Raw genomic sequence first — 20,919 nt, 5'->3', positions numbered from 1 at the left:
GGCACATAACTGAAAATTTGGTCACAATGAAATCACTGGGAGTTTTATCGTTTTTTTTGAAGTCAAGATTTCACTCAGTTCCGTGTGTTGAGTCTGGCTGAGATGGAGTTAATTTTCCCTGTAGCAGACCTCATGGTGCTGTGCTTTGTATTGGTAGCTGGGAAGGGGCTGAGAACACACCAGTGGTTTGTCTGCTGCTGAGCAGTGGTCCCACAGCATCACCACTGTCTCTCTCCAACCTAGGACTGGTGGACTGGGAGTGGGCAAGAGGTGGGGGGGTGGGAAGCGGACAGAGCCAGGACAGTGACTTGGTGGGCACCTGGCATCCAGCAAAGATCAACCCACTGCAGTCCTTTTTGGCATCCAAAGTAGGGCACGAGGAATTTGAGATAAGGGTGGTATTTGGGAGAGGTAACAGGCAAAATATGGACTGAACTCAGCTAGAGAATGAAAAGTGGAATGGTTGTGGGGAATTTTTGTTGTAATTATGGTGAAGGGATGAGGGGCGGGTTGTGTGTAAATTATCCGCTTTCATTCGGTATTGTGATGATGTTATATTGATTTTGGTGTGGGGAGTTCTTTTTTGTTGATGTGAATGAAGATTGTGAAGATGGTGTGATGAATACGGATTTTCATGATAATTCTTAAATATGTGATTCACTGAGGCAAAGGGTGGAATATATTGGGTTTGCATGGCAAGGTTTTGGTAGTGGGGGGGCTACAGGGGTGGTTTCTCTGAGAAGCTGCTAGAAGCTTCCCCCATGTCTGATAGAGCCAATGCCAGCCAGCTACAAGACGGACCTGCCACTGGCCAAGGCCGAGCCCATCAGCGACAGTGGTAGCACCTCTGGGATAACAAATTTAAAGGAGAAAAAAAAAAAAGTACGGCAGAACAGCAGCTGGAGAAAGGAGTGAGAACATGTGAGAGAAACAACTCTGCAGACACCTAAGTCAGTGAAGAAGGAAGGGGAGGAGGCGCTCTAGGTGCGGGAGCAGAGATTCCCCTGCAGCCCATGGAGGTCCATGGTGGAGCAGATAGCCACCTGCAGCCTGTAGAGGACCCCACACCAGAGCAGGTGGGTGCCCAAAGGAGGCTTTGACCCTGTGGGAAGCCCATGCTGGAGCAGGCTCCTGGCAGGACCTGTGGACCCATGAAGAGAGGAGCCCACACTGGAGCAGGTTTGCTGGCAGGACTTGTGCCCCCATGGGGGATCCATGCTGGAGCAGTCTGTTCCTGAAGGACTGCACCCCGTGGAAGGGACCCACGCTGGAGCAGTTTGTGAGGAACTGCAGCCTGTGGGAAGGACCCACATTGGAGAAGCTTGTGGAGGACCGTCTCCCATGGGAGGGACCCCACGCTGGAGCAGGGGAAGAGTGTGAGGAGGCCTCCCGCTGAGGAGGAAGGAGCGGCAGAGACAACGTGTGATGAACTGACCTCAACCCCCATCCCCATCCTGTGCCGCTTGAGGGGAGGAGGCAGAGAAATGGGGAGTGAAGTTGAGCCCGGGGAGAAGGGAGGGGTGGGGGTTTAAGATTTGTTTTTATTTCTCATTACCCAGCTCTGATTTGATTGGCAGTAAATTAAATTAATTTCCCCAAGTTGAGTCTGTTTTGCCTGTGACGGTAATAGCTGAGTGATCTCCCTGTCCTTATGTCAACCCATGAGCTTTTTGTTATATTTTCTCTCCCCTGTCCTGCTGAGGAGGGGAGTGATAGAGCGGCCTTGGTGGGCACCTGGCATCCAACAGGTCAATCCACCACAGTGGGGTGTTTTGTTGTTTTTGGTTTTTTTTTTTTCTTAAGTGATTTGGAAAAACTGTGTGTCTGTCACAGCATATATTAAGTATCCACACAAGGCACATTTTTTTTGCACACAAGATGCATCGTTCTTTTTTAGATGAGGCTTCTAAATTTTTATTAGTACGCCTAAGAAAACAGTGAGGGTTTGGAAATGAATGAATGCTAGTAATCCTGATCAGCTGAAAAAGGTCAACCTGCAATTCAGTTCTATAAAACGCAACACTAGATGAGCATGACTTGAAACTAGTTTTGCTTAGTAGGTCAGAAGCTGGCTGAAAACCGGCAAAAAGTTGCGTGAAAAAGGAATGGCCATCCCTGTCTAAATGATGATCCTTCCAAGAATTTTGATGCGCAGAGGGCAATCTGCATTTCTCGTTTTGATTTTCAGTAAGCTTCTGTAAGTAAGCTCTGGTTGTGGGGCTAGCAAAATGCAATTGCTTCTGTTAACGGTTTTTCACATGCATGTTTCCTATGCTTCCTTATCTTAAAAAAAAAAAAAAAGGTTTATCAGGAGTCATTCAGTATTGTAATTTCATCTAGGATGTGCCAATAACTTCAAAAATATCAGTGTATCCATTCACAAATTTGATGTTGGAAATGACCTGAGAAGTTTTTCAGCAAAAAGGCCAAATCTAACCAAGCAAATTTTCTCCTTAATTAGCATGTATTCTACCAATTGCTGTAAAGCAGCAGTCAGATATTTTTTTTAAGATGTATAAAAAAACTCTGTAGTGTTTGCTTTAGATGGGAACTGTGGAGTTTCTAGATATGGACTTATTTTTTTTTTTTCCCAAATGTTATCTTGAAAATCTTTTTAAAGATTTTTGACTTGAGGGATTTGCAGAACCAACCCCCAATTTACTGTTTTCCCACTGCTGCTTGTATTGAAACTATGTAGTATCGGCTTTGTAATGTTTAGTTGTGAACTTTTAAGTCAGTAACATGTTAACTTCCTTCAGGTGGATGATATCCTTTTGTTAACCTTTCTTTAGGGTTTTTTGTTTTGAGTACACAAGCCGCTCATGTATCTATGTTTTAATTGGGGCACTTGCCTGCAAATTAGACCTCAACAGTATAAATTATAATTGAGCTAAATGTTTGTCTCCAGGTAAGGAAGATTGCAATCACTGACAAGAAAATTACAGTAGAAAATAAGAAATCTTAAGTTTGCACTGACTTGGGAAAACTATTGTGCTGGGGTTTTTTCTTGCCTCAAAAAACCCCCTACACTTTACGCTCGTGTTTGAGTACTGCAGGTAGTGTGTGTGAAACACTTCATCCTGACATGTTTTGCAACCTTTCTGCTTTGTTTTTAGGGAGAGTATGTATCCCTTGCAAGACACCTCACCTTTACTCTTTCTGCTGCAGTAACAACTCCTGGGCTTTTGAATGCTGCAAATGTCTCTTTTTTCTTTTTTTTTTTTCTTCTTCTCTTTTTTCCCCCCAGCTGATGCATTGCTAAGGGGAGGGCTGAAGGGGTAAGTGCTCCAGAGCAAGGGAGAAGCCAATGCAGCATCAGTGTGAATTATGAATACCGAGGGCTACACCTAGAGAAGAGAGAGACTTCAGAGGGACCAGAAAAGAAAGAGCTGTAATTAACTGCAATCTCTCAGGGAGGTGAAAAGGACAGTAGAAAAACTAAGAGTAGAAGAGACCGGAGCTATGACATCTGAAAGGAAATATTTGAAAACATGCTACGTTTACCTGGCAGGCTGGAGGAGAGGAGATATTTCTGGATTAGGTGAATGCTGAATGGGCATAAAGGAGGAATGGGAGAGAATAGTGGGCTAGTGTGGGGGCAGTCAATGCTGAACATGGAAGTGTGGGCATCCCGATGCAAATTCTTTTGGCAGCAACCTGTAAATGCATTTCTGAGAAGCACTTGTGTTATATGTATCTGCATGTTCCAGTGCTCTCATGCTCTGAAGTATAATTTAAGATACTTCAGAAAATTCTTTGGCACGTGAAGAGTTGCAGAGCAATGCAGAGCGAGGAGTCTGGAAGGTTTTGCTGCTGCAGTGGGATTTTTGCAGAGGAAGCACTTGTATGTACAATTCTAAACAAGGCTTAAGAGTAAAGCATCAAGAGTGAAGCCAAAATTTGTGTTGTGGATATCTTAAAAAGATAGTGAGGCTGCTTTTAGAATTGATTGAATGTAAGAGGATTATCTTACAACTCTGAGTTTGCTTCTTTGACAGGCAAATGGTGAGCTGTAGAATGAGACGTGAGTTTATAGCCACGGAGTGTCACGCTGACAGGATGCATTGCTGTTGGGAGACTATCGTGTGATAAGTAAGGGCGTAGATTGTGCAATCAGAAAAACTTTTGTGCTGCATCCAACGGCATTTTTTTTTTTACGTCTAGGAAAAGACACGGTGAATCTTAACACGACTTAACTATTTCCATGTAAATCCCCTTGACATGCAAGCTTCCTGCATTGACAGCTAGAGATCTGCTCTCAATAAAGCAGCAATATAGAGTATGAATAGAAAAATTCATACAAAAATTTGAACATGGCTTCAGTTGCCAGATGAGTCGAATTTCATGTCCTGTAAGTATATTAATTCTTTCCTGCTCATTCAATTTCTTTTCTTCCCATGCAACATGGTAATGAACATGCTTCTTTCAAAGAAAGTTTGGCAATGCAAACCTACTGGAATTGATCATTTCTGTTAATGACTTTGTTCTATTTTGGAACTGAAAATCCCAGTGAATGAGTTTTATTATTCTATGTTGTTCTAAATCAATGTTTAACAGGAAATTCAAAAGTAACTAGCGAGTCAAACTCATCATGGTAGCTAAATGAAATTACAGATTGAACATGCATGCTGCTAATTAAAACAAATGTAGTAAAATGCAGTGTATTTCTCTTCCTGGGAACACCTGCTTTTCTAATTTGTAAGTGAGGTTGTAAATGTCCTTTAATTACCTAAGGGGAAAGAAAACTGCTTCTGGTGTTATCCAGTTTCTTAGTGGTGTTGGTACATGTGGTTGCCAGGTCAGTGATGCAGTTTTTCTCCAGCCATTAAAACAGGATGACTGTGCTTAAAATGGCACAGTGTGTTTCGAACTTTCACACCCTGAAGAAAACGTCCACACGCTTTCCAATAACATAGCCCTATGGTCTATGGCAGTGCATTTTTTAAAGTAGTGTTCTCTCACACAGATTTCAGTTTCTCCTTGATTATTTTTTTTTTTAAGCAACTGTAGCCTTTAATGGGGAAAACACTGCTAAGAAATTGGAAGCTATCTCTAGCCTATATCTCCAGCCTGATTAATTCTGACATGGTAACTCCTTTCTTTTCTTCCTTTCCCCCAAACTGTCCTGGCTTTGTTCCATTAACAGCATCCCCACGGAGCCTGTGAAATCCTCAGCTGTTCTGGAGAGCCTCACGTTGTCCAGGCGCAGAGTGCAGTGCTGTGGATCGCTCTTCAGGTCCCCCCTGTGGCTCTGCCTCTACTGCATCAAACACGGTGACTGCACTGTGCGATGGGAGCATTTTGTGGTGGGAAGTTGTTCTGGGAGATGGGAAAACACTGACTGGATAAAATCTTAATTTTTCTCTGGATAGGTAACCTGTGTTGACAGATGATTGTTCTCCCTCCACCCTCCCGGTCCTTCTCAACCCGCTTAATTTTTCTTGAGTGATCCTTCCAGTGATACAGCACACCATGTATGAAATGCTCTGGTGGTTGCTAGCAACGCCCCACACTGGTTTTAATAGCAAAATCTGACAACAATTTTCACGTTCTTGGCAGAATAAAGGCAAGTAGTAAAGCCTAAGACTGAATGAGAGATAACACCAAGGAAACCTAAACCAAAGTCAGAAGGATGTTCAAGTAAATCATGTCCATGGGCTTTTCCTCTTTAACCTCCTGTTGTGCTCAGCGTCATGCACAGTAACAGTTTATCAGCCTCAGCTTACTCTAGGGTAAGTTGAGACCGGCCCGGCAAATGCTTTGGATTGGTGAAGCTGAGCAGGGAAAGATGCGGAGATATGCCAAAATCTGTCTGCTACTGAAAGGCTGTCCTCCTTGTGGTGGGAATATGCCTAGCTTCTCTCTGAGTGTTTCACATACTGCTCTTTGCTATTCTTAATTTCTTGAAGCCCATAAAGAGTTGCTATGAATAGTGTAGTAAAGAGATCTAGTAGTGCAGGTAATACAGGTCTTTAAATTGTGGACAGAACTTCTAACCTGTCTTAAAATTGTGTCCTTGGGAATATCCCAGGACATACAAGGCTTGCAATAACGTGATATCTCTTACTATTAAAAAGATCACAGACAATAAGCCCCTATCCCTAATGGTCACAATGAGGAAATGGGCGAACTTTCTGCTCCTCAGAATATTGCATCTGGACCCACGCCTTCAAAAAAGCTGGAATGTTGTTGTTCTGTTCAAAGGGAAAACAGAAGGGGTGGTGGGATGGGTGGGTGTGTAGAAAATGAATGGCCAGGGTATAAATGTCCACGTGCTGTTCTGTAAGCGTATGCCTTACACCCTGTTTGTACTGAGGCAGTTCATTTGAAACGACTCTGATGATAACTGGTATCTAGGGAGGGAGGCATGTTGCATGTGAAAAACAAAACTGGTGATTATCTGTGGGAGACAAAATTAACCACCAGGAGCCAGCACATTTTAAAACTATACAGCTTGTTGTCATTCATACCTCAGGGCAAATGCTGTGTTTTCACACTGTCCTAGTTTTAAGACATGTCAGCTCACACGTTTTTTAACATGGTGCGTTTCTCTGGTGTAGACAGGGCCGAAGTAATATGTGGTGGAATTTAGAAATCTTCCCGTATGGACAACATGCTTTGCCAAGAACAGGAAACCTCACACTCTTTCATCTTCTCTCTCCCATGGTTTTTGTTGAAATGTTTTCCTGCACATTCTCACATGCAGTTCATGTAAAGTCACTTCTCTCCCTCAGTACAAGCGGAACAAAATTAGGATTAAGCAAGAGAGGGTAAAAGTAATGTTCCCCGAGACTTTACCTGGGAAAGATTCAACTATTAGCTTCACTTTTTGTCGGTAAGCGGATATAAAGTAGATATACTCAGATAACCCCCTCGCAAAAATGCATTAGATGTCTCAGCTTTTAAAATTTATTTTCAGTGCTTTCTTAGGCTTCTGTAGTTTCCTCCTATGCCAAGGCCGATTAGGACACTGGTGCAGCAGAGCAAAATTCTGCTGTCCTGGCTCCTGGGCACACCATGTCCTCTCCTATCCTCAGCCTGCCCCTTCCGGGGGTGGGAGGTGGTGGGCAGAAGCTCGGCCATTGACCGTCTCCTCCCATCCCAGAGCTCTGCCCCTTCCTCCAGTCGTGCCCAAAGCCCGTTTGTCTCCTGTTTGTTCATCAGCACAATAAAAGGATAATCTGTTGTTTCAATCCTGTGCACCAGAGACCATCAGGGAGGTGAGCATATTACAGGGAAAGAAGGAATGGTTTCCCTTTTTCCCTTTGGTGCTTAGCGTGAGAAAGGGATCACCTGCTGGAAACACTGGAGCTGTGCTTACAGGGTCATATCTTCTAAAATTCACTGTAGAGTTCCTAGAAATGTGAGCTTTAAAAGCGCCTTGCTGACTGTTTCTCCTGTCTCAAAGCACTGCAGCAATAAAAATAATGTTTGTGATCTATCATTTGCCACAATGAGCGCTGAGTGTTGAGTTGGCATTTTCATATGCTTTCCTTCAAAGAGTTTGGTGCAGTTTTTTGCCCTTGAAGTGGGACTGGGCAGCGTTGCAGATTCACTCCATAGGGTTTGCAAATTTTGTTTGGTGAGATCAGCGCAGTTCAGGGAAAAGACACTCTAGAGCTGAATATAAAACGTAGCTGGCTTTGCTCACTGCCTCCCTGCAGCAGTCCTTGTCCCGAGCAAACATACAGCCTGAGCAGTAACTAAGCACAGCACCGCCGGATCCTGCTCCTGTAGCTATGACTGTAGGACCGTATCGCTATAGTTAGTTGCAAAGCTTGTTCCTTACAAATTGCATTATCTCTGGTGCTTACAAGGATGGTTTTGCACCTAGGCTGCTGGTCCAAGATGCCAGTGTTGAAATATTTTTGCTGTTCAAAGATTTTTTTATTTTTTTTTTTCCCATAGGGCTGAGGGTGGTCTAACCCTGTCAGCTCTGGGGGCCATCTTCCAGTTTGGAGCTTTCCTCACAGGTACAGAGGTGGAATCCACCTGTGTTACTCCATACGTGTCCCACCTTTTGTCTCCCTTTCCTAGGGGCAAGTGGCAGCAACAGCAGCTTTGGCAATGCAGTGTAGTGTCAGCTCTTTGAAAATGTGCCCAGCTGTTTGCTGCCTCATCATCCGTTCACTCTCCCCTCTGGGAAAGGGATAGTGGGCCAAATGAAACACTGCTTTGGCCTGTGCTGCCAAACTTGGGCTCCACTGGGCACCTGGGAGTGGCAGTTTGTGGCCACCAAATTCCAAAGTGCCACTGATGGGCACCACTTCTTCTGGAGCAGCGTATCTTCTGGACTCCAGGATTGAAATCCTTTGAATTCTCCCAAGGTCAGTTCTGGCTACAGTGAAACCCCAAGATAAAACTGGCCATGGCTAATGTCTGTAATAGCACAGCTTCTGCTCAAAAAGCCCAGCCCAATCTCCCTTTTCATTAAAAATGTGAGATCTTTATGCCAACGTAACCAATTACTTTGCATGATGGACGTTGAGCTAGAAAAATAAAGCAAATGCACATTCCTGAGGAAATACATTTTGGGAAGCTGCGTTTGTGGGTCCTATTCCACATTCTTTTTTTCTCATTCTAAATGAAGCATCAGGACAGCAATGCTGTGAGTTGCAGTGTGTGTGTGGTGGTCCTTGCTGCTACATTCCATAATGGGAGGAGGACAGGAAATGTTGCTTGTATATGCTCTTCTCTGAAGTCTTCTTTGCCTTGCCAGAACCTCTTCATTGGCATTTTCTCTATATCTGGCTCATTGAAGCCATGCATTTGTTTTCCATTAGTTGCCTCTGTTAATATGATGAGTTTCTTTCTTATTATTCTTAAATATCACATTTTAAATGAAAAAATAACACACTACTTCAATGCTCTGATACATTTTTGGAAGATGATTTGCTCTCTTGGCCTCCTGTTGTTCTTTTTTTTTTTTTTCTTTGTTTCGTTCCTTTTCTTTGAGCCAGTCTTGCTCACCCACACACCAAGTTTAATGTGTTTTCACGTAAGTTGTGCTGCACACAAACTGTGTTTGCTGTTTTCTCCCACTGTGAGCCTAACTCTGCCATGTAGTGTCTCAGGGAGAGCCCAGCTGACCTGTGGGCTGGGAACAGGACATTGGAGGTACCTGGCCCAAGAGGGTGATAGGTAAAAAGAGCAAGTAGTGGTTAAGAAGTAGCATTATTGTCACTTAAATATCTGTCTCGGCTGGTTGCCTGACTCACTTCCCATCTATCCCTACAATTTCCACATCTGTTCTGGGGTTTTGCTCCTTAAGCAGAAGGAAGTAAAAAAAAAACAAAACAAAAAAAACAGAGTGCACAGGAGAATGAGTGTTGAGAAATAATGCTGAAGTGAGATTTTTCATGTGCTCTTTGTGACCTATAAACCCACCACAGAACTAGGACCATAGGATTGAGCCTTCCAAATTTTGTGCTATAGAGCTTCCTCTGTTTGGCCTTCATTTTTGCTTTTTTCCCTTTTGTAAAGTTTTAAGCCAACAGATAAGTCTTGCCTCATAGCCTAAAGGTCAATAAATCCACCCGACGTGCACTTGTGGAGAAATTAAAAAGTTACACTCTCCTCATGGCCGCATTTTCTAAAATGTCTTTTCTCTGCCAGTACTTTTGGTCATAAGCCCTTTGCAGCAAATTCTGCAGTCGTATTTGTGCCTTGAAGCTGTACTAGTCATAACAGGGGAGTTGATTTCTGCCATACGGAGTAGTTTCATTTTTCAAAGTGTATTCGGTTACAATCAGTTAATATTAATTGAGGTGAGGCAGGCAGGGAGGGTAAGCTAGGCATGCTGGGATGGGATGTTTTCATTCCTTCTAAAATGTTGTAACAGCATTAATGTACTGCTTCTTTCTTTCATGTCCTTCCCCAGCCCAGAAAGCGATGAACCGAGGGATCAATATTTCTTCCGTTTAAACACCTGTTTAAAACTCCAGTTTGAACCATTTTCTCATTTTTGTGCCCTCGCCTTTTCTCTGTGTTTCTTCAAAGAGGGGAGAAATCCCCAGGCTGAGATATTAGCCCGAGTGTTTTGTCTTTCTAACAGAGAGGTCAAATAACATGAAGTGGCTCCTGAATTTAGGCATACAAAAACTCCCTGCATCAAATGGCTGCCTTAGATCTAGGTTTTGAAGAGGGAATTGCATCTCCCAGAGCTCTGGTGAGGCTTTTTAATGCCTGAATTGATGAGCAGGGGGAAAGCCAGGCACAAGTTCAGAGAGGAGTAATTTAGTAGGAAATCAAAGTCTCCCAGTAGGAAATTAAAGTCTCCCAGGAGAGAAGCTTAACGCTCTTTCTCCTTCCCCCAAAATAATTATTTTCCCAGTGATCTCCCCCTCCTGGGGAGTTGCTCACCCGTTATCTGCAACAGTTTGATGTCCTTGGATATCCCACGTTGCTGCCCGTGATCTGGGTGCAGTCAGAAAAGGCTGCAGTCCCTGGTTTGTCACCCCTGTCCCTGCCTGGCTGCAGTGCCCTGGCCAGGGGCAGCTGCTGTCAGGATCCACCGACACTCCAGCCCATTGCAATTCACCACCTGGTTTTTCAGTACAAATTCAGGTGGTTAAGGTTAACTCATGGGAGCGTGAACTGGAGCAGATGAAATGCTGGCCTGGGTCTTGTCCTGCAGCTGCAGGGCAGCGACCCCTGCGGAGGGGCAGCTGGGAGTGGGGAGAGGTCGGTCACAATCCCTGCCGTGGTGGCCAGCCACCCTCTCTGAACGATTTTCCCTGCCCCAACTTACTCTCCCTGATGCTCGGGTAATTGCCCTTCTACTCATTGAGGGGAATTTCGAGACGTTTCTCTTTCTTTAACCTTTCCACTCTACAGTTTATTCCTTATTTCATGGCTGACTGTGTTTGAAATTGGACACGGAGACGCGTTACCAGTGGAAAACCAAAGGACAGGTCCCAAACTGTGCTGCTACACACTATTAACGGCAGGGATAGCAGCCAGCGAGTTCACTTGGTTATGCCAAACCCAGATTAGGCAGTACAAACCCTGACAATCTGGTATTATTTTCTGAAGAAACTATTCCAAGTCTATTTTCTAGTGGGGAGAGAAGACAGTGTTTTGGGGGAAAGGCTTACCTTTCTTTAGCTGTTGAGCAAGCCCAGAGCATCTGCCTAGTATGTGCTATGCATATCCAAGGAAATGTAGGCAAAAAAGGTTTATTTTGGAACTTAGTGGATGAAATCCTGTCCCATTAGAGTAAATGGGAGATTTGCCATTGACTTTAGGCAGGCCAGTGTTTCACCCAATACTTTTTACATATGTTTTTAAATGTTATGATAATTCATGAATGAACTAAAACAATCCCTGTAGAGAATGTATAAGGATTGTTCTTCTCTACCTTGGGGGGAGTAATCTTCATTTGTTGCTTGCTATACTGGGGTTCCTGGAAAGAGATAGGGATGGGAGGGTCTTTATTACATTAATGATACATACTTTATCTTGTATCTCTCTCTTGTATAATCCATCAACAGCAGCATTACACAGAGGTTAGCTGAGAAAGAAGCACAGATGGGAACAAAATGTCTTCAACCGGATCTGGAGGGGGCTGAGGTGATGTTGTCTGGATGGGGGTTGTAACCTGAGGAGAAAGCAAAGAGAGTATCTTGCCCTTTGAGCATGTCTGTCTTAGGTTGTTCCAAGTCTATGATCCAAAGGCCTGGTTGGATTTCCAGTCTCATTCTGGATGGATTTCTAAATGCTTAGGACAGCATTAGTAGCCAGGACAACTTTTCTTTTTTCTTTTTTGTTGTTGTTGTTTCTGCTTGTTGCCTGGCAAGGAGATTCTGATGAATCCTTCTGGAGATGGATCTTGTCACTTCATCCAGGCCTTTTCCTCCCAACAGCAGGTTTGTTCAAAAGTTCCTTATGAAGATGCATCTTCCATCTAATCAGAAACCGATACCCGTGGAGATTATGAGCTGGTTTTATCCCCCGGTGAGGGTGTAGTGCCTGCGCTGCACAGCCTGCTTTGGCTACCTCTTGCCTTGATTTGAACATGTTAGTTTTGGCCTGAGAAGTTCTAGCAATCCGAAGGAGCTTGTCCTTTCCTGGCCCAGCCACCAGTTAGTGCTGGCCCTCAGCCTGGAAGGCTGCTAATGTGAGAGAAAGAAGGGGTAGCTGGAGAGCCATTTTTTGTTCAAGATCTTTGACTTGGAAACTCGCTTTCTCCTCTTGGTCGGAACGTCTCGGGTGGAGAGAATAAGTGGTTTGGAGCTTAGGCAAGGAGAGAAAGAGGATGAAGCTAATGTCACGCTATTTTCTCTTGCAAGACCATTGTTAGCTGGCAACTGGGGGAATCCTCTGTTACTGTAACTGATCAGTTTAAGTATTCAGTGAAGCGGAGTAAGAAGTGGCCACTCAGAGAAAATAAACCATAGCTAATATAAAGCCTATGTAAATTAGAGTGTGAGAAGATACTATGGACAACTGGTAGGAGAAAAATGCTGGTGATGCTGTTGACTGCGGAGTGCAGAAGTCCCAAGCCTTTGCTGACAAATCCCCATTGCTCAGCTCAGGTGTGGAAGCACTAGAGCTCTTTGTTGGTGGTATTATGTGCAAGTAAATAAGCTTTTTTTTTTTTCAGAGAAACCTGGATGTCTTCCATACCTGTATTATGACTAATTCCCAGCCACCATAATTTACTTCCACAAAAATTGAGAGCTGTCTATAATTCCAAATGGATCCTACGGTTATGACTACATGGCTGTTATTTATGCAACTAAAGAGATGTATTTTAAATCAACAAGAAGATTTAATTGCTCATTGCAACAGACTTGCACCCATTTAGCAGCCTAACAGTGTGCAATTCTGAGTGCCCCAGCTTTTTCATTTCACCGGTCCGCACTATGAGTTATCACTTCTAGTTGGTACTTCTGTTGTAGCTTCGTCAGGCAATTAATCTAGGCAATAATGGCATGAAATTGTTGCAGTAAATAAAGCATTTCAGATAAGTGCTTTAGTGCTCAAGCAAAGAAGCCCATGGGGGTATTTCAACTCATTCTGATTTCCTTTAAAGATTATCTTGGCCACAAAGTACTATTATTTATCCTTGCAATATGAATTTTTGCTGGAAAGCTTTAACACAAGTTCTCTTGTATCACATTGTCTTATAATAAATTATCATGGTTTGGCTGATGTTCTGGTTTAAGTCTGCTCTAAAACAGGAGGAAGGAAAGTAGCCTAAAATAGCAATTAGGAGAGAGATTTGAGAGTCATGAATTATTTTCTGTTTCTGTCACTAGTTTAGGTCTCCACTCAGAATGCCTTGAAGTTGCAGGAAATCCTTTTATTGATTTCAGTAGATTTTGGATCAGGTGCATTCAGTCTGACCTTGGACAAGTCAGGTGCCTTCTGTGCTCAGGAATGAACCGTGCACGCTCTGCTTACCCCTCCAACGAAGGATTGCTATAAAGATTCATTCATTCACATCTGTAGAGAGCTTTAGGACTTGCAAACGAATGCCACTTTTTAAAGCACAAACTGTTATTTCAGTGTAGATTAATTCATTTCACCTTCCCGCTGTCTGCCAACAATCTGTTTAGTGCAATGAAATCCTGACAGCCTGCGTCAACGACGGAGAGCAGCTCTTTCGTGGCAGAGGGAGAAAAGGAAAAGAGAAAATGCAGACCTGAACTCTTCCCCTTACAGAGAATTTCTTTGTGTATGAAAATAAAAATTGCGGCTGTCATTTAAAAAGGCCCTCTCATAAAAGAAATGCACGTTAAATTAAAACTGATGTTATTTTTTTCATTCCATTGCAATACGGACCCCTCCTGGTTCTTGATGAAGAGCGAGGTGAAATATCGCACGACTGAGCTACAGAGGAAATATCAGGCTGTTCCAAGCGCGTAAGCCAAAACGAGTGTTCAGAGAGAGATCACTGTGTCATGAGCTCATGCTGGCAATATGGTTTTTTCTATGGGTGTAAACTGAGATTTGAGCCTGAGAGAGACCCTATATGGAGCCTCGCAGGAGCACTTTCATGCATGTTGTTTTCTTTAGCATCAGCGAGGAAGTTGTGAACTGCTCCCAGACCTAGAAAAATACCTACAGCCCCCAGCGAGTCCTGCTGCCCGATGGTCTCCTCCCCTTCCCTCTCCTTTCCTCCCCACCACGCAGCGATAAACTGAAGATGGAGACAGAGATAAAACATCCAGATTTTACTGAGGGGACAACGCCTGAGGTTGGTGAGGCACTGGAACAGGTTGCCCAGAGAAGCTGTGGATGCCCCATCCCTGGAAGTGTTCAAGGCCAGGCTGGATGGGGCTTTGAGCAACCTGATCTAGTGGGAGGTGTCCCTGCCCATGGCAGGGGGGTTGGAACTAGATGGTCTTTAAGGTCCCGTCCAACCCGAACCATTCTATGATTCTACGATTTTGCCCTACGTAACTATTTGGGTTTGTGTGGTGGTCTGAGAGTCTTGCAGGTTTTCATTCGAGAGGTGGTGGGCAGATGTAGGGAGGTGGTGGGCAGAGGCAGGGACGTGGTGGTCAGGACTGGGAAGCTGAAAGGCAGAGCGAGGTCCCGCGCAAGGCGGGCACAGTGTGGAGTCCGGTGTCCCTGTTCCTGTGCGGCAGCGGGGAGCCCATGTGTGTTGTCCCAGCAGCAGCTCTTCCCGTGGAGAGTGAGGGCCCCAGGGTGGCTGTGGCACCCCTGAGGAAGGTCCCCTCCTGGGGACTAACCCTGAGGCCAGCTGCATAAATGGTCTTTCTCTGGTTCGTGTGAAGGGAAAAGGATACCCTGGGCACAGCCCAAAGTCAGCAGAGCGCCTGTTTCTCTGTATTCTGAATTTTCAGTCAATTAAGTACTTTGCTGCACAGGAACAGACGGCATTTGAATTCACTAGGATATTTCTCAGTACCGGTTTGTTTCTGCTAGACATGAGCAACACCGGGATTGCTGGTGTAAACGTGTTCTTCCTCTTCCATGCAGTTACACCTCCCTGCACCTGAGGTCTGCTTCCAGCAGACTGCAATCCATTGCTCATCCATTTCTACACATAAACGCTTTACAATTCCTTTTAAGAGTGTTGTATCTTTCGGATTGGCAAAGTGTGAAAAGCATAGTAGTAATTATTTTCCTTGGTGTACTAAAAAAGGCAAGTAACTCTTCTTAGGAAAAATTTATTTAAAACCAGCTGCACTCTTCTAATCCTCAAAGTGCTGGCACCCAGTTCTAGCATTTGACTGAAGCCGGGAGGATCCCAGCATTGGGAGGGTCCATCCCCAGCTGTGCTGGCCCCAAGACGCGTACTCTGACGAGCGGATTTAGGAATCCGGTTTCATTTGCCTGATGGCCTTGTTCAGCTCAGTTCAGCAAAGGGATGCATTTCGTGTTATTTTGAAAGCAGCAGCCATAAAGCCTTTGATGCTGGAATTCAGGAGCAATGTGGTCAAGTCAGGCACGAACACATGGCAAGGGCAATTGAAATAGCGAGCTAGGCCTACAGACAGTTCTTGCCTAAAATTAGCTGTATGAATTTAGTCTTCCTATGATATTTTCTTGTTCCTGTAGCCACATTCTAGGGCATGTATGCGTATGGGTTTAGAAGTGCTGCTTTCCTTTTACAGATGCCTGGTAGTCTTCCTTTTTCCTCTAAATATATTACAGAAGTTTATTTGAAAGCCTTACTTAACGGCTTGAGAAGCTTCTCCTTCACATCCTTTTTGGCTGAGTTCATTCAAAATACAAACACTGATTTCTGTATCTACTGCTGAGTGACACATGAAGGCATTGCAACCCATGAACAGTTAAAGGTAACATGATCAAGGAGGTGAATATTCAGGAATATGACTAGGACCAATGAAAAGACATTAAAAAAGAGATTTCATTGACAGTCCTACATGGGGAAACAATCTGCTTTGGGTAATAGTGCAATCTCCATGCTCGAAACTTTAAAACAACTGCAGTGCTGCTGTCATGTCAAGCATCTGATAGTTGACCCTCCAGCTACAAGAGCAGAAGATACATATCTGAAATTGGTGAGATCCTGTGTTATTTTATTCTTAAGCATACCAGGAAAGAAAAAGTCAGTGGTCAAATAGAGCTTGAGCAGGCTGGGAAAAGCAAGCAGGGACAAACAAGCCCCAAGGCCCCACCTTGGGATGCAGGAGGTGCAGGTTGCGTTGCTGACTCCCTGCGTGACTACGGGCACAGCAAGCTCATGCGCAGCACAGAGATCTTCACCCCAGTGCATTCACTGTGCAAAGACACTAGTTTGGCTCTAGAAACAGCAATGGGGAGATAGCTGGGGCTTTTCCGGCATATAACCCACCCCTTGGGTCTCTTATTTCAGGCTTGGGACCCTGAGGGTGGTGCTATGACATCTCCAGCTGAAGAGCAGGGTCAGCGTTACCTCTGGGCTCCCTCTCCGTTGCAGGATGCACATGTGCCTTGTGGACACGTAATTTAATATCCATGTGCATTCCTCTGTGGAATGGTGATAATGAACCTTCTCAGCTCCATAAGGATTCTGAAAAGATAAACTGTCAAAAAGGGTGAGGACCTTGGGTAATTCAGTGAGAGTACCATAAAAATAAGATTTCCCCCTACAGACGTGGAGTGGCTGGAGGAAGCTGGCAGAACTGCTTTTAGATGCAGTTTGTACCTCCTAAATTAAAATAGGTAATCAACTTCAGTCTCCAGCACTCATTCTTGGCTTACTTTCAAGTGAATAGGATCCGTTAATCAGGATTTGCGCAAATGTGTTTTCGCACACAGTAAAAATGGGTGCCTCGCCAAAAGCTGCTAGGTGCTCCACTACCGCTTACTGAACCGAAATAGGCAGAATTAGCCAGCAGCAGTTTATTGTCAGCTGCTAACAAAAACAAACGTGCTACAGGAGGTAACACAAACATCTGCTCCCCTATGGCTTCTGGAAGTTTTCGCCCCCTCCAGACGCGCCTCCAAGCTCTCACCTCCCCAGAGAAACGCCCAGTGCTGAATAATACCGTGTGCCCTGGAAACCAGCAAGTCAGGGCGCTTGCGTACTGGGACAAGGAGGACTGCTTTGCTCTGTTGTATTTATAGCCTTGTCTTAATAGGTTCTTTAGGAAAACAGGCGAACTTTTTAGGGTTGTAATTGTGGTAGTGTCAGCTGGAGCACAGCAGCCAAGACTCAGGCATCCAAACTCCTTATGAAATTATCATCTGGAAAAGGAGTGCAAAGGCTCAAAAACTGCTGGTGAATTAGTTGCTTTTAGTGCGAGTGTGCAAGTGAGAGAGAAAATAGCCAGGGGCCTTAATTCACACATGGATTACAGTATATTTTGCTTTTAAAAGCAAAGTCCTTTTCCGATTTATAGCTATTTTAAATAATTACTTAGCTCAAAACAGCAAGGGAATCAGCTGGCATAGTGGCTTAGCATATTAAGATACAGCTTTATTTGCCGACCCTCTCTCCTCTCAGTGACACAAGCTTGAGTCCTCAGCAGGGATTTCAACTGATGAAGTGATAGCAGCCGGTTTCCAGATCTCAAGCACGCTGTGTGGGCTGCTCTTCTGCGATGAGGGCAGCTGCCCTGGGAAACTGGATTTTCATAGATGTGAAAGCCAGAAAGAAACACTCTAATCATGTAGCCTGACTTCATTTTACTCGGTAATTCCTGCCTAAATCCCTGTCACTTGTGGCTGAAATAGAACATGTCTGTTAGCCGTCTAACCTTGATTTAAAGATGGCAAGTGGCAAAAAACGCATCCCGTCCCACAGCATGCCGTTGCAATCATTCTTGCTGTTTGCATCTTGTTTGCAGTTGTGTTGACTTTTAACTCCCAACTACTGTATTTTGGCTTGCTGGCACCAGTGGTGCTGCGCTCTGCCTTAGCCAACGTTAATGTCAGCTAACTGACATCCCTGAAGGGAAATCTGGGAAGAGCTAATTTACAGCAGTGCTCTGCTTGATGACTTCTTATGTCTTCAGATACGGTTGTAATAGTTTTGTTTTGCTTGCTCTCAGCCAACTCTTGCTTTTCAAAGCTTCAAAGTTTATATAGAGAGGGATTTTGGAAGGATAGGAAATGCTAAGATACCTGTAGGTACGGAATAACTTCTCTAATGCCGCACTTGCATTCCTGATTTAAGAGGATGCACCTGGATGAAGATTATCTGTGGTCATTGCATACTTTCGGTATCATCTGCAGTTCAGATAGATAAACACTTCAAATGACAAGATTTAGTCCTGTTTTGTTTCTGGCTTCCATGTCTTTTTTTCTTTCATTCTTCTGCACACACAGAATTTGTCACCTGGATCTGATTGCAGGTTGTGATCTCCTGCCATGTGAGAAAAGTTGATAATCTGGGTAATTTTATACATTTTGTGTGAAAATTCAAAACAGTAGTCAAGGGAGGTATTATATCAAGTGAATATTAAATCTGACCTGGGATTATATTTTATCAAGCTTTCTGGAGCTCAACTCCAAGTTTTAGAGAGCCCGCTAAGCTCTGGATTCAGCAGTGGCAAGCAGATGGCAAAAGACAGCTTTGTGTGAAATGAACCCCATGTAGTGGAAAGTTCTTGTGTGCTTGTTTCTGGCCCAAAAGGGTGAACCCTTTGCCATCTTAAAGGGATTGCTTCAAATCCACATCAGCTTGTCGGAACAACAGACAGCAAAAGAAAGAAGCCTGCCATCTGCTTTAAAGGGAACTTTATAATATTTTAATTATCATATATATTGAAGACCACATGAGGAAGTGAACAGCAATCAAAAATAGTGTCTTTTGCTTTTGGATAAATCCTTTTGCTACAGTAATAAAATCTGTGGCCAAGCTTATTTTTTATATATACATATATATATATTAGATAGGATGTCAAAATCTGAATGAACACCTATCCAGCAGAATCTCATTTAATTCCACTAATATTTATTTTCATATTTTATTTTATTTCAATTTTACAGAAACTTTGTTCATTAAAAAGGATCAGTTATGTATTATGTATAAACTAGAAGCATCTTCATCCTGCAGGGGGATAGTGGGATTAATATAATGTGGACAGAAAAAACACGTTCATATTTTCCAGGCAGATCCAAACATATTTGAGCTGGGTTGGGATTCAGTGTGATGCTGCGGTGGAGAACACGCACGCCGCCGCTACTTTCCTTCAGGTTAGTCAGGAGGAGGCTTTTGGTGAACCTAACCGCTCTCTGCAAGGCAGCTAGGAGCAGCCAACTTGACAAGTGACGTGACACTCGGGTTTGCAGCTGGGAAGGCGTCGAGTAGCAAGAGAGCAGGATTGACAGCAAAGAGATTAATGAAGATCTGTAAAATGGAAGCACGACATCAGGACAGAAGATTAGGCCTGGATGATAGCATATGAGAGAAGTGAACTAGAAATAAAGTTAATGTGAAAATATTGATCTCGGTAATTCTACTTCAATGGTTACATCTGAGTTACAAATTCTGAAATAATTGCCCACAGAAGGAGGCAGCGACACCCACTCCATGGATGGAGTGAAGGCATCACAGTACATCTGGAATGAAAGGAAAAAAACCCCACCACTACTATTCATCGCGTAGCCTCACAGCTCTCAAACCAGCATCAAAGTCTTTCCTACCTTTGAAGGCAGACTTGGGTGTGTTATTTCCAATCAGATTCTGGCAACAAAATTGTTCTTCATCAGTGAAGGCAAAGCGTCTATCAGTCACACAGCAAAATGAGTTCTGCAAATCAGTTTGTGATCAAGAGGGAAGGGATGGCTACCAGTAAAAGGGAATATCACTCTTAACTACATTTCACTGCGTTTATAAGGAAAGCAGTCCTATACGTGGCTTTCTATTATAGTAACTGTGACCAGCCTTCATTTGGTCACCAGCAAATCTTTTGTGCAGCTGATACTCCTTCAAAGAGGTGTTGCTGAAATCAATATACGTGTGCCTGGGGAACGATAAATAATGAAACACCTGATGCTCTGCAAAGTTAACACTTTCTCCATACATCACGTATTCCAGGCTGAATATCCGTAGTGACCCCAGCCAGTAAGGCTGTAGACAGACATTCTTTCTTAGATCCAGCTGCAATCGTTGAAGATCTTTGTGCTTCCTCACCCTACAATTTTGCCAGAAAGCTGATTTATATGGGATCTCTGTAATCCAGCGTAGGAAAAAAATCACTGGGGTTAACGGAAACCCTTGTTTCAGCATTGCTAAAACTAATCCTTGTCCTTAAAAGTAAACCCACAGGGGATCAGGGAACACCACCTGGTAAGCAGAAATGGAAGCCTGGTGCCCGTTGGCTGAAAGGCAGTAACAAGCAGCTGAGACTGTACTGCCTTCAAACAGCACAGGAAATAACTTCATGGAAAGATTATTTTATTTTTTTTTAAATTTTATTTGCTTCAGCTCTGTCTGGAGCAGTTCAGCTACTCTCTGCCCTCAGCTGGCTGCTACCGCCCATCTGATGAGTGCTGGAATGGATCCTGTAGTGTTCCCACCCTGCGTCACTCCCGAGTCAGCTGGTTTGGCTTGAACGGCTGCTGCTGCTGAAGATGGTTTGCAGTAAGCCAGTGAGCTGCAGAGCAGGAAGCTGTCATGCTGCTTTACCACCTCAGTCATCTCTGTCTTCAGCGTGGGAGGGTCACATCTTAAGCTGCCACAGCTGTTGTGTGGGCAAAGCAATGTTTGTAGGTAGAATTAACTCTAATAATGATGGACCTTCATGGTTGTAGCAACACTATCTCCGTTTCAGTGATTTTTTGTGCCCTAGTATCATGCCACAGCTTTAGTTTGCTACAGTTTAATTCTCCTTGAAGAAAAAAAAATTCCACATAATCCAAAGAGGATTAAGCTACAGCAAATATTGGTTTACAAATACGGGCCTATTAAATTTGAGCAGCTGATACAATTATCACCTTCCAGTTTCCTTCCCTGCTCCATTCCTGGAGGTTGGGTCCCTGCCACAAGGA

The sequence above is a fragment of the Chroicocephalus ridibundus genome, chromosome 5, assembly GCF_963924245.1.
Source record: "Chroicocephalus ridibundus chromosome 5, bChrRid1.1, whole genome shotgun sequence".
NCBI classification, from domain to species: domain Eukaryota; kingdom Metazoa; phylum Chordata; class Aves; order Charadriiformes; family Laridae; genus Chroicocephalus; species Chroicocephalus ridibundus.
This window is presented reverse-complemented; position numbering follows the sequence as displayed.